This window comes from Pelodiscus sinensis, chromosome 6 (genome assembly GCF_049634645.1).
Source record: "Pelodiscus sinensis isolate JC-2024 chromosome 6, ASM4963464v1, whole genome shotgun sequence".
Classification (NCBI taxonomy): Eukaryota; Metazoa; Chordata; order Testudines; family Trionychidae; genus Pelodiscus; species Pelodiscus sinensis.
Genome location: NC_134716.1, coordinates 119,725,514 through 119,737,750, shown reverse-complemented (window position 1 = coordinate 119,737,750; position 12,237 = coordinate 119,725,514). Strand labels below are relative to the sequence as shown.

At 41.3% G+C, this 12,237-nt stretch overlaps 1 protein-coding gene and 1 long non-coding RNA gene across 13 annotated transcripts in view; both read left to right on the top strand.

The window, feature by feature from the left end:
- Positions 1–12,237, top strand: part of SETBP1 (SET binding protein 1) — a 360,515-nt gene that overhangs the window by 123,209 nt on the left and 225,069 nt on the right. The window lies entirely within an intron of this gene.
- Positions 1–12,237, top strand: part of LOC142829997 (uncharacterized) — a 47,140-nt gene that overhangs the window by 12,750 nt on the left and 22,153 nt on the right. The window contains exon 2 of the long non-coding RNA XR_012905001.1: positions 210–12,237. This exon is cut by the window's right edge and continues 22,153 nt beyond it. This is a non-coding gene — a long non-coding RNA (uncharacterized LOC142829997). The remainder of the gene's footprint in view (positions 1–209) is intronic.

Here is a 12,237-nt window from a genome sequence, read left to right as displayed (position 1 = left end):
TTACATTGAAGAACGCCTTCTTTCGAAAAAGGAACTTTCGAAAGAAGGCGTTCTTCCTCGTGAAATGAGGTTTACCGCCATCGAAAGAAAAGCCGCGTTCTTTCGATTTAATTTCGAAAGAACGCGGCTTGAGTCTGGACGCAGGGGAAGTTTTTTCAGAAAAAGGCTACTTTTCCCAAAAAAAACCCTGAGTCTGGACACAGCCAGAGGGTCATCACCTCTAAGTCATAGGTACTATGCTTGTTTCACAGAGACTGAATTTGCTGCTTAGGCTCCCTCTACAATGTAAGGGGAGAGGTAGGCACCTCAGAATTGGAAACCCAGCAGGCTAGGCAGCTCCCTACCAAGGCTAGCCAGTAGGGGATACCAAGGACAGGGGAGTGTCTTAAATCTTCCCCCTCTCAGGCAGTTTGGCTCCCTGCCTAGGCTTGCCAACCAGAGAACATAAGAACGGCCGTACCGTGTCAGACCAAAGGTCCATCTAGCCCAGTATTCTGTCTACCGACAGTGGCCAGCACCAGGTGCCCCAGAGAGGGTGGACCGAAGACAATGATCAAGCGATTTGTCTCCTGCCATCCCTCTCCAGCCTCTGACAAACAGAGGCCAAGGACACCATTTTATCCCCTGGCTTTTATGGACCTAACCTCCATGAATTTATCCAGCTTCTCTTTAAACTCTATTATAGTCCTAGCCTTCACAGCCTCCTCTGGCAAGGAGTTCCACAGGTTGACTACACGCTGTGTGAAGAAGAACTTTCTTTTATTAGTTTTAAACCTGCTACCCATTAATTTCATTTGGTGTCCTCTAGTTCTTCTATTATGGGAACTAATAAATAACTTTTCTTTATCAGCCCTCTCCACACCACTCATGATTATAGACCTCTATTATATCCCCCCTCAGTCTCCTCTTTTCTAAACTGAAAAGTCCCAGTCCAGTCGCTTTAACCTCTCCTCATATGGGACCCGTTCCAAACCCCTAATCATTTTAGTTGCCCTTTTCTGAACCAAGGCCAAAATATCTTTTTTGAGGTGAGGAGACCACATCTGTACACAGTTTTCAAGATGTGGGCGTGCCATAGTTTTATATAGGGTCAGTAAGATATTCTGTGTCTTATTTTCTATCCCTTTCCTAATAATTCCTAGCATCCTATTTGCCTTTTTGACCGCCGCTGCACACTGTGTGGAAGTTTTCAGAGAACTGTCCATGATAACTCCAAGATCTCTTTCCTGATTTGTCGTAGCCAAATTAGCCCCCATGATACTGTACGTATAGTTGGGGTTATTTTTCCCGATGTGCATTACTTTACACTTATCCACATTAAATTTCATTTGCCATTTTGTTGCCCAATCACTCAATTTGGTGAGATCTTCTTGGAGTCCCTCACAGTCTGCTTCTGTCTTGACTATCCTAAACAGTTTGGTATCATCTGCAAACTTTACTACCTCACTGCTTACCCCTTTCTCCAGATCATTTATGAATAAGTTGAAAAGGATTGGTCCCAGGACTGACCCTGGGGTACACCACTAGTTACCCCTCTCCAATCTGAAAAATTACCATTTATTCCTACCCTTTGTTTCCTGTCTTTTAACCAGTTCTCAATCCAAGAAAGGACCTTCCCTCTTATCCCATGGCCATGTAATTTACACAAGAGCCTTTGGTGAGGGACCTTGTCAAAGGCTTTCTGAAAATCCAAGTACAGGCAGTCCCCGGGTTACGTACAAGATAGGGACTATAGGTTTGTTCTTAAGTTGAATTTGTATGTAAGTCGGAACTGGCTCCAGATTCAGCCGCTGCTGCTGAAACTGACCAGGGGCTGACTACAGGAAGCTGGAGGCAGAATTGCTCTGCCCCCAGCTTCCTGGAATCAGCCACTGATCAGTTTCAACAGCGGCTGAATCTCGAGCCTGGGACAGAACAGCTGGGCTGCCAGGTAGGTCCCTGCAGGAGCAACCCGGCAGCACCCCAGGGTCCACAACAAAAGCCTGGTCTGCTGGGGGGGGGGGTGCACTAGCTGCGCCCCCCTCCCCCAGCAGACCAGAGACACGGGGAGCAAAGCGGCAGCGGCGGCGGGGTGCCGCGCCTCTGAGGCTTTGCGGTGCGGGACCCCTCCGCCTCCCCGGCTTTGCTCCAGGTGTCCCTGGTCTGCTGGAGACGGTCCCCAGCAGACCAGGGGCACCCGGAGTAGCTTTTCTCGCCCCGGAGGTCGAGGTGGCGGGACCGTTGCGCTCTGGGCATAAGTCAGATCCGCGTAACTCGGGGACTGCCTGTATACTATATCTACTGGATCCCCCTTGTCCGCATGTTTGTTAACCCCTTCAAAGAACTCTAACAGATTAGTAAGACAGGATTTCCCTTTACAGAAACCATGTTGACTTTTGTCCAACAAATTATGTTCTTCTACATGCTTCACAATTTTATTCTTTACTATTGTTTCGACTAATTTGCCCGGTACTGAAGTTAGACTTACTGGTCTGTAATTGCCAGGATCACCTCTAGAGCCCTTTTTAAATATTGGTGTCATGTTGGCTACCTTCCAGTCATTAGGATACGTAAGCAAAGGAGTATGTCCTACTTTCTGCTCCTCTCAGGAAGTTCAGCACCTAAGTCCAGGTTGGAGGAAGGCTTTATCCCTTCACCGTCCTGTCCACCCTTTGTATTTGTTTTCTGTCAACTCTGGAGTAATTGCACTTAAATGCACACAAATGTTTGCTCTAAGGGTGAAATGCCGTTGCAGAGAGATCCAGAACAATCCCCATGCATTGCTTATGCCTACGTCAAACAGGATTTAGTGGTGCAAAGGCTTCTTGCAGCTCACAGCCTGGGGTGAACGTCACTTTAAACACACAGTAAAGTCTCGATTATCCAACTTAAACAGGACCAGAGGATGGTTTGATAGCAGAAATGTTGGATAATAGGGAATACTGATAAAAAACGTGGGTATAAATAAGTATAAACTCAATTTATTACTAATTCTAACGAAAAAATAAACATCAAACAAAATCACAACTGCACTCGTGTATGGTGTGGGTGCACGGTACTGCTTGTGATTGGCTCTTGTACATGCTGCATTCTTATTCGTCAATTCGTCACATTGACATGTGGCACGTGATGGCAGGTGGCACGTCTGATAAAATGGAATGTCGGATAAGTGAAGGTCAGAAAATCAAGACTTCTGTATTTCAGTGTCACATGCCTGTGTATTGAATTTTATACATTTGGATATGGAAGTGCCTGATATGTACTGGAAGTGCATGTATGTTATCCTGTGAGAGAAGAGGACCAATTGCATGTAACTTACTTACCAAATCACAACTAACCTGCATAGCTCAAGAGCTTGTCTCTTTCAGCGACAGAAGTTGGTCTAATAAAAGATATTATCTCCTCCACCTTGTGTCTAATCACATCTAAGCAACACAGCTGAACATTTTGTATGTTCACCATCAATTCATAGAACAGACTTGAACTTTGACTCAGCTTCATGACAACCAAAAGTTTTGTTAAGAGATCCAAGTGTTTTATGAATTGGTTTATTCTCATCCTTTCATGCCTCTGCTTGCTGTGCTTTTGGATGGCCTAAGACAACAATCGGCAACCTAGACTAGTGTGTGGCCCACATGAGTGGCCCTCTTTCATCTCAATGACTGCCCTAATCAAAACAATCTTCTGGGATAGGGTAGTTTTGCCAACTGTGTTTGCATACTTAGAGTTTGTGGGTGTACAGGTTGAACTGCAGCAGCACTGTGAATGGATTCAGAAAGAACGCATGGCTTTTACTGTTAATGTTGGGTGCAAGCAACACACACCTCACTTCACGTGCCTTTGATTTATGTGCATGTCACTTTAGTAATCCTGGTACGAAAAAAACGACACGGCGATAAAAGCCAGTAGAATCTGGCAACTCTGTGGGTGAACCATGGTAAACAAAATGTCTTGCGGGACGCCCGTAGAACCCGTATGCAGCACAAGTTGCTCACCACTGGTCTAGAAAGTGGTATCACCATGACAAAATACTTTGAAAAAAGCTGTTGAAGATCCCAGGAGAGTATTTTTATTTGCAGGCTTACCAAACTAGAAATGTTCATATAATTCTTAGCTACATGTCTGAAGAGTTTGAATGTTCTTCCAGGAGGAAGCATGATCAAGTGCATTGGAAGTAAAGTCTTGGGTAAATCACAGGACTGGGTGTCAGGATTCTTTTTTCTGGCTAAACTGCTGCTTTGCTGTGTGAGTTTGGGGGAGTTCCTTAACCTTTCTCAGAATATCCACCTGGAATGATTTCCTACAACACAGGCAACGTTTGCAAAGCCATTGAATGCTTCATTTGTAATGTGCAGTATAAGGACAAAACAGCAGTGATATCTTGAGGCTAGTTCGTTCATAAAGGGCACGTCTAGACTACGTTTTTCTTTCGAAAGAAGTTGTGCAAATTTGGTGTGAATTTGTATATCTTCTTCTGATTGCTTTTTCGAAAGGTTATTTTGAAAAAGCAAGTAGTCTAGATGAGGTTCTTTTAAAAAAAAATACCCATTTTTCAAAAGAACCCTTCTTCCTCAAAAAATGAGGTTTACAGCATTCTTTTGAAAAAGGTTTTTTTTTTTCCGAAAGAACCGCATCTTGACTGCTTGCTTTTTCGAAAAGACCTCTTTCGCACTGAATTTGCATATCTTTTTTTGAAAGAAAAATGTCATCTAGACATGCCCAAAATGAAGTCAGCATGGGAGAAACAACCTCCAAGCTCAGGCCCTGATCCTGCAAACTTTTTCCATGCCAGAAACGCTAAAGGAATCATTGGCACTCCTTACCTCATTGGTTTTCATAATACAATTTTGCTCCTATTACCACATGCTTATACAGCAGTGTTAATTCTACAGAAAATACCCTGGAAGGTCCAGAGTTCGGACTGACTGACCTGTGCATGGGGGATCCACATGAATCACAGGGGCTTTCCAGTTCCTAAATAAATCCAATCATATTTTCAATGGCTTTACATACATTTTGCAGCATAATATCGGGATTCATTTATTGCAGTGCAGGACAGAAGTTTCTTAAAGAAGTCTTTATCATAACCATGCACTGATTAACTCCTTGAAAATCAGATTAATTGAAAGCTGATTTTGGCCAGATGCCATTTCTTAAGTTTGATCTTGCGACTTTGACCATACGCAGGATTTTCTCTTTTCTCTTCATCCCGCTCTGCCCTATTTTACTTCCAACTGTTGCTATTGAGTCTGAGATTATTTTTCATAAGAGAATCAGTGATGACAACAATTCAGTTTACTATTTCTGGGCATTTTCCAAGGAAGAGACCCAGCCTATTTTTGGACCATTTGTTCCAGTTGTCGTCATTCTATCCATCCGGAGACTACAACTTTTAAAAAATAAATCTGTTATAACAAATTATAATTATTTATTATTTATTCCATGACTTGGTGGAAATATAGGAAACCAGGAAAAGAAGCATTTGCAGGGCAATTTGAAGCACTGTAATAAAATATGCTGATCATCTCTCGAGAACAAACATTGGTTTAATTTTTTTTCCTGATGTCAGCCACTCCAGCCATTTAAGAACTCTACTTGAGAGAGGCGTGAGGATCAGCTTTGAAATTATGATTACCATTATTTTATGTAGGGGTGCAGGTGCTTGAAAAGATGAGGAAAAGAAGGCAATCCTCACACTTTGACTGCATTTAGCCTTTGTTGAGGATCGCACAGGTGTGCTAATTCAGTTATTTCATTTATCTGCAGCATAACAACCTTTGCCTAGGAACAAAAGATCCAATTAGGATTTCACATTAATTCTGGTTTGCAGAAATGAAATGCAGTTGAGCCGCAAAATACAAAATCAAAGCTTAGAATGATACATAAAGAGAAACAGTTGAGCAATTGAGTCCCTTCCTTAAGAAGGTTCATGTAGACAGGTATGCCGTGATCGGTAGTGGACAAAGTTATTCCTGGAGGTCTCAAAATCTGCACAAGATTTTCAGCTGATGCACATTAAAATAGCTCCAGGAATTGGCCTTCCCATTCACATGGGGCATATAGTTGCTACTACTGGCCAAAAGCTAGAATAGAAACTAGGCTGGAAGGGTTTCATGCATCTATGTACTATAGTTCCTAGTGGTGGGTGTGTACTTAGATATATAATTGCTCCACATTGATAAATAGGTTACAACTTCCGTTTGAAAATGAATCTGTGGTGAAGGACACTTTTTTTAAACATGTTGCTGATATTTAATATTTATCTTAGGGTGGCATCCTTAGCCATCAATTAGGACTGAGGTTATTTTGTGCTAAGTGCTATAGGTACAGATATGAAGACACATATCCACAGGTTACAACCCAGGAAGGTAAGTAACTGATGAAGAATGGGGAAATAATAATTCAGACCAATATATAAAATATTTATGTACATAAAGGATGGGATTTTGTAAAGGACCCAAATCACATTGTAATTCCCAGCCATATAATGCAAGTTCCACCTTATCCCATGTACCTCTGAAATCATAGATTATGTCTACACAGCGGGGCCAAACCTGAAATAAGCTACGCAACTTAAGTTATGTCAAATGTGTTGCTTAAGTTGAAATAGCTAATTTTGGCTTTTGATGCTATCTACATAGCAGGAAATCTGAGTTAGAGCGCTCTTCCTCCGACTTTCCTTACTCCTCAAAAAAATGAGGGTTACAACAGCTGGAGTAAGAACTCCTCTGGCTCACCATTATTTCAACATTATGTCGAAATAATTGCTTGCTGTGTAAACACAGACTATGTTATTTCAGAATAATGTTAGTTATTCCAAAATAACGCTGCTGTGTAGACATAGCCTTACAGTCATCATGGCAGAGGAAAGACTTTTTTGTGGGGGGAAGAGCGGGATGTAGAGGTCTGACTTCTCAGTTTAGGGAAGGAATCAAAACAGATTTTGTTTAGTTTTGGAGGCTTTATTACTAGTAGTAATGTTTTTAAGGAAATTTGGCTGGGTGTGACAGGCACTGGAACACAGAGACTTTCACAGTGAGGTCACCGATACAAGCAATGCTGTGGTTAATGGTCATTGCAGCCTGGTCTGGGTGAACAATAGCTCTCAGAGTCTATTTCCTTCTACCCTCAGACCGCAAATGATCAGTCACAAATGAACAACATTTGCATCTTTTTTTGCAGCAATCTTGGCACTGAAGTGAGTGGGCATGAGGAAAGAATTGCTCCCTCACAGCTACGGTTGCTTAGGATGAGGGCTGGCAGAGGACTTGCATGGTAACTTGCAAGGTTGTGCTCTATCCGCTTGCATGAATCTAACAGGAAACATTTGCCATCCATAACCCTTTCACTGTGCTCACGTAGGCATTGTATTTAACCCAAGAATGGACACATTCTTTGAGCATTTAAACAAAGTCCCTAACCCTTAAAATCTTATGCCAATGATCATCATCATTGACTTCTTTTTCATACTCCTATCTTATCCATTATGATGTCATAATGTCACCCTACTAGGATACACATGATCGAGCATGTCAAAGATGGAGCCCCACATCTGAAAATGTGGGCTGGCAGTGAGAGGCTATTGTATCATGTTCTCTCAAAACATTGATGAAGAACATGTCTGGGCAAACTACTGACGTAACATATTGTACGGGCTATGGAAAAACCATATAGTGGTGCTTTAAGGAGCCAAAAAGATGTTTGGATCTATCAGAGAATGGTGTAGCAAGTTCTTTTTTTACTGACAGTGAATCATACTAATTACTGGGCATTCAATAAATATTGCATATATAAAAAAGAAATGGGAATTAGGTGATAGATTTTGTTTAATTCTAGTTTCCTGGTTCAAATCCAGCCAAAGTCAAAAGTAACTCAAGGTTGTCCCTCCAGTAATCTTGAAGTCCTAGAAGAAATTAGTGGTGTTTGTAATCATTGCTTCAAAATTGCCACCACATCTGGCATTTCTTGGCAGTCTCAATAGAAAGGGCAATGATTCTTTCTTTCTTCTTCTTCTTCTAAATCTGTCTCTGAGTCTTGCAAAGTGTTTATCCCTATGCAAAACTGTGTTTGAAAGCCACTGAATGAAAATGGGCCACAGAAACAGCTGCTGTTTCAATACCAGGAACAATCCTGACTGTACAGTTGATGTCTCCTGGAACCCTCTACTGGAAATGCCTCAGTAGAACCTACTCTGTGGATGCACTAAGGACTTCCATTTTCTCTGACTGAAAATCTAGTATCTGTTTCCACAAGTGCCATGTTCTCCAAAGACAGATGTGTAGGCAGATTTTGTACTGATGTAACTGTGTTGGTTCGATGTATGATTTTTGTTTTCACATATATAATTACGCCATAAACCCCCTAATATGAACTCAGTTATACTGGTATAAAGGTGGCTTGTATGACAAAGCTTATTTTCTCTCCTATAGAGCAGCAATTATTGCAGTATAAGCACATTTATTCTTGTATAACAGCACCCGCCCACTATTAGTACACTAAGACCTGGTCTACCGTAGACCAGAAAGGTCAGTTTAAGGTACGCCATCCAGGTATGCAAAATGCATAGCTGGATTCGGCTTACCTTAACGTGAGCCACCGCAGCGTCTATACTGTGGGAGGTTGACGGAGCTCATTCTCCTGTGAGGCTTCACTTACTCCTCATAGAATGAGGAGTACACAATGCCCCTCAGTGTTGGATTTGGAGGTCTACACTAGACCCGCAAAATCGAACGCTAGAAGATCGACCTACAGATGGTTGATCATCTTCATAGTGTAATTAAGACCTAATATAGTTCATGTGTGGTATAACTCACAGGTGTAGACTAGCCCTAATATAGTTAGCTAAATAGCAGTGACCAAACATGAACGGGTCCCTTAGTGTTTATATATGAATGATGGTTCCTGCAGTAACCTAGATGCTTATTTGTCCAAACCCAGCTGATGATGAATCTGTAAATGGGAGCACATAGGCTGCACTGAACTACCTGGCCCTCTTTCGCATGGTTGGTTTTGTTTGGTGCAGCCAATGTGCAACGGCCAGTCTAAAGAAATATGAATTACTTCATGACTCTTTCCCAGAATAGATTAGTTCCAGTGCTTTCCTCCTGCTGGCTGCTCATTGGACCATTGCAGACTTAATGATGAAGTTCCAGCCCTGTGTTTAACTAGGTACCAATGGCGTTTAGCTTAGAGAATCAAACCGTCTTTTTAACAAGCCAGGAGGTCGACTTGCCAAACCAGGGTCTGGGCTTGACAGTGTCCTTTGTCGAGCTCCAATTGCAGCAGTATTGGCAAAGGTGCAGTTGTGTTTGGCTCTGGCTGGTTTTTGATTTGCTGTGCAGGGCTGTACGCGGAAATGAAAAACATCTGGTCGACTCACACGCTCTGTTTAGACCGGTTACACAAATGCATGGATATTATGCAAGTCAGACCAGCTCTCCCATTTCTCCCTCTTCTGAAGCATTTCATATTTTGTTTTTAATCACATCAGGCAGATGGCTGGAAAGATTCCAGGTGCTTTTTCTCAGATTGTGAGCCTCGTGCTTGACCTATCCGTGCTGGGTCAGCTTGCCACCAGCTCATTGTTCTGAAAGAGTGTCTTGTGTGATTTTTCCAGCAGTGAAGCTGAGCAGGGCTAGTTAGTGCCAAGGGACTAGCCATGGAAGCTGGTGAAGTCGTTGCTTGAAATAGTACTGACCGCTCCAATAGCTTCTTAGCTTGTTTACCATCTTTTCCCTTGAGCTTCTTCCCAAGCCAGACAGACCTCCTCTTAGCAGTCTGGGAATTCCTGTTTTTATACAACTGATAACCCTTGCACTCCACATTCAAATGAGTTTGTCTTATCTCTGAAGCCTGTGTGGGATATCTCGTGTGGGGGAGAGGTAAGATGCTTAAGGATATAAAAATATCATGGGATTTTCTGGTCATTTAGTTACTGTTGTCTTTTTCAATATTTATTAAAGAGATAATTAAAATACTCATCACTGTGCTGTCTCTTTGGGTCCAAACTGTGGTCCTGATATATTTGTTAGAGGGCATGTCTACACTGGAGAGTTATTTAAAAATAACTCCCTTTATTTCAGAATAACAAGGCGAGTGTCCACACTACCAAGTCTGTGATTTTGAAATAATAACTCCTGCTTGTGAAGAGGAATAAGCTTATTTTCAAATAGTTATTTCGGGAGTTACTATTTCAAAATAACTTTTTTTGAAATAACCTGGTAGCGTAGGCACAGCCTGAGATGCCACAGGATTACTCGTTTTTAAAGTTACAGACTAGCACAACTACCCCTCTGAGATTGAATTTAAAAGGAAACATTTCACACTCCCTTGACATTTATTTTGCAGAATTGTAAACAATCACACCAACTTTAGGTCTCTCCCAATTAAGGCCTTTTATGCCTCGCTTTTAATCAAAATATAGAATTAAAATTTAAGTGTCCAAATTTCAAATGTGGGCACTCTAGAGAATATCCAAATCCCGCTTCTGAATGTGAAATTAACATTTAAATAAGTAATGCCAAATTCTGCTCTCTGTTACATCTGTATTATTTCATAAGGTTGCATAAATGTAAGTAAACTGAAGTTGAAGAATAGAATGATTCTGTATTCTTTGCAAACCACAAATGAGACAATATTTTGACTTTAGAAGGTGTTTCTGTGTGTACAAGGAATGATGGATTGAACCCTATCAATTAGGTCAAGGGACAGTTACCAGGGATGAATCCTTGGCTATGCAGTCAATGAGAGTTTTGTCAGGGTCTGATAAATAAATTAAATACATTAAAAACCAAAGCTCCTTTTTTTTTCTTTTTTTGGTTTATTGAAAAAACAAAAATGTTTAGTTTCAGTTTTCGTTGTTAAGCAAAAATTTTCAATTTTTGGAAAAAAAACCCCTTCATTCAGTACTTTCCCTCTTCTGAAATCTAGAAATAGCATATGTTCCTCACAACAAATTTTGTTTTCTTTATTTTTAAAAATCTTCTGTAAAAAAAAAAATCAGCATTTTCCAACCAACTATAATATAGAAAGCAAAGTCTACCATCTTTGCTTAAGCTTTACATTCTTAACACAGAGTGTAAATCCTAATTATTCACTATAGCTCTACCCCCTGCACCAATGAAATGGATAAATAATAGCTGCAAAGAGGTTGCAAAACTGAAAGTCATACAATGAGAGAGCCAGGATTTAGTTTCTGGCTTTCAGACTCAGGCAATAGTGTGGTGCAATGAATTGAATGCTAGACTGAGGGTCATGGGTTCTATTCCTTGCTCTGCTGTCTCATGACTGTGAGTGAGTTTCTGGGCCTCAGTTTTCATATCTGTAAAATGGGAATCACGATACTGACCTCCTTTATAAAGTGCTTTGTGATCTTCTAATGAAAAATCAGGATGTAAGAGCTAAGTCTTACTAATGCTGGAGCCAGACCACATTCGGGAAGGGGCTCTCGATGTGAAAAGTGCTAAATGTGAGAGGAGCTCTCTCTGGACTGAGGTGGAGGATCCCAGTATGGTTAAGATGAGAGCTCCTGAAATGTCTCATACTGCTTCTGATATTTAACAGATAGTGAAACTGAACTGGCGTACAATTTTTAATGAGTTGGCAGAAGGACAAAAGAATACCCCCACGGATAGGCTATTGAATGCAATCTCATCACACGTTGTAGAGCTCTCAATAAATAGCTGAATAAGGTGAATTCACTGAACCATCCTAGAACTACATCTCTTAGAGGTTCTTCCAAAGTTCTTCCACTTTGGTTTCTGATCAGGACTCTCATTTTATAAATGCATTGGAAATGATTAATTAGTGCCTGTTATCTCAGCAACTCATGCTGTTTTTCCAATGCCCAGACCGTGAGCCTTTTATTGAGATTACATTTCATCCCATGCTAGATTTTGTCCTAATCCCGGGTTTTGCCAGATGAGATGGAGGGATTTGCTCTTTTAATTTGCTTGGAAATGGTCCAACTTTTGGAGTCCAGATACATCTTAGCTCAGACCTTAGTAATTACCAGGCCTTTCTATACATTTTTAAAACGGGCAATACCCTGCTGATGTCCACAGTCCTTTTCTCTGGGCTTGTGGCTTTTTTCCTCCATTCAAACAGATTCTGAATTCTCCTGAGCCTGACCACAAGAATCTCTTTTGTTTGTGATCTGAACCAGGGTCAGGTGTTTACTGATGTGCATTCATGCACACACACGCATACATACACTGTTTTATTCACTATCTTTCTCCTCCCTCTGTCACCTATTAGTGT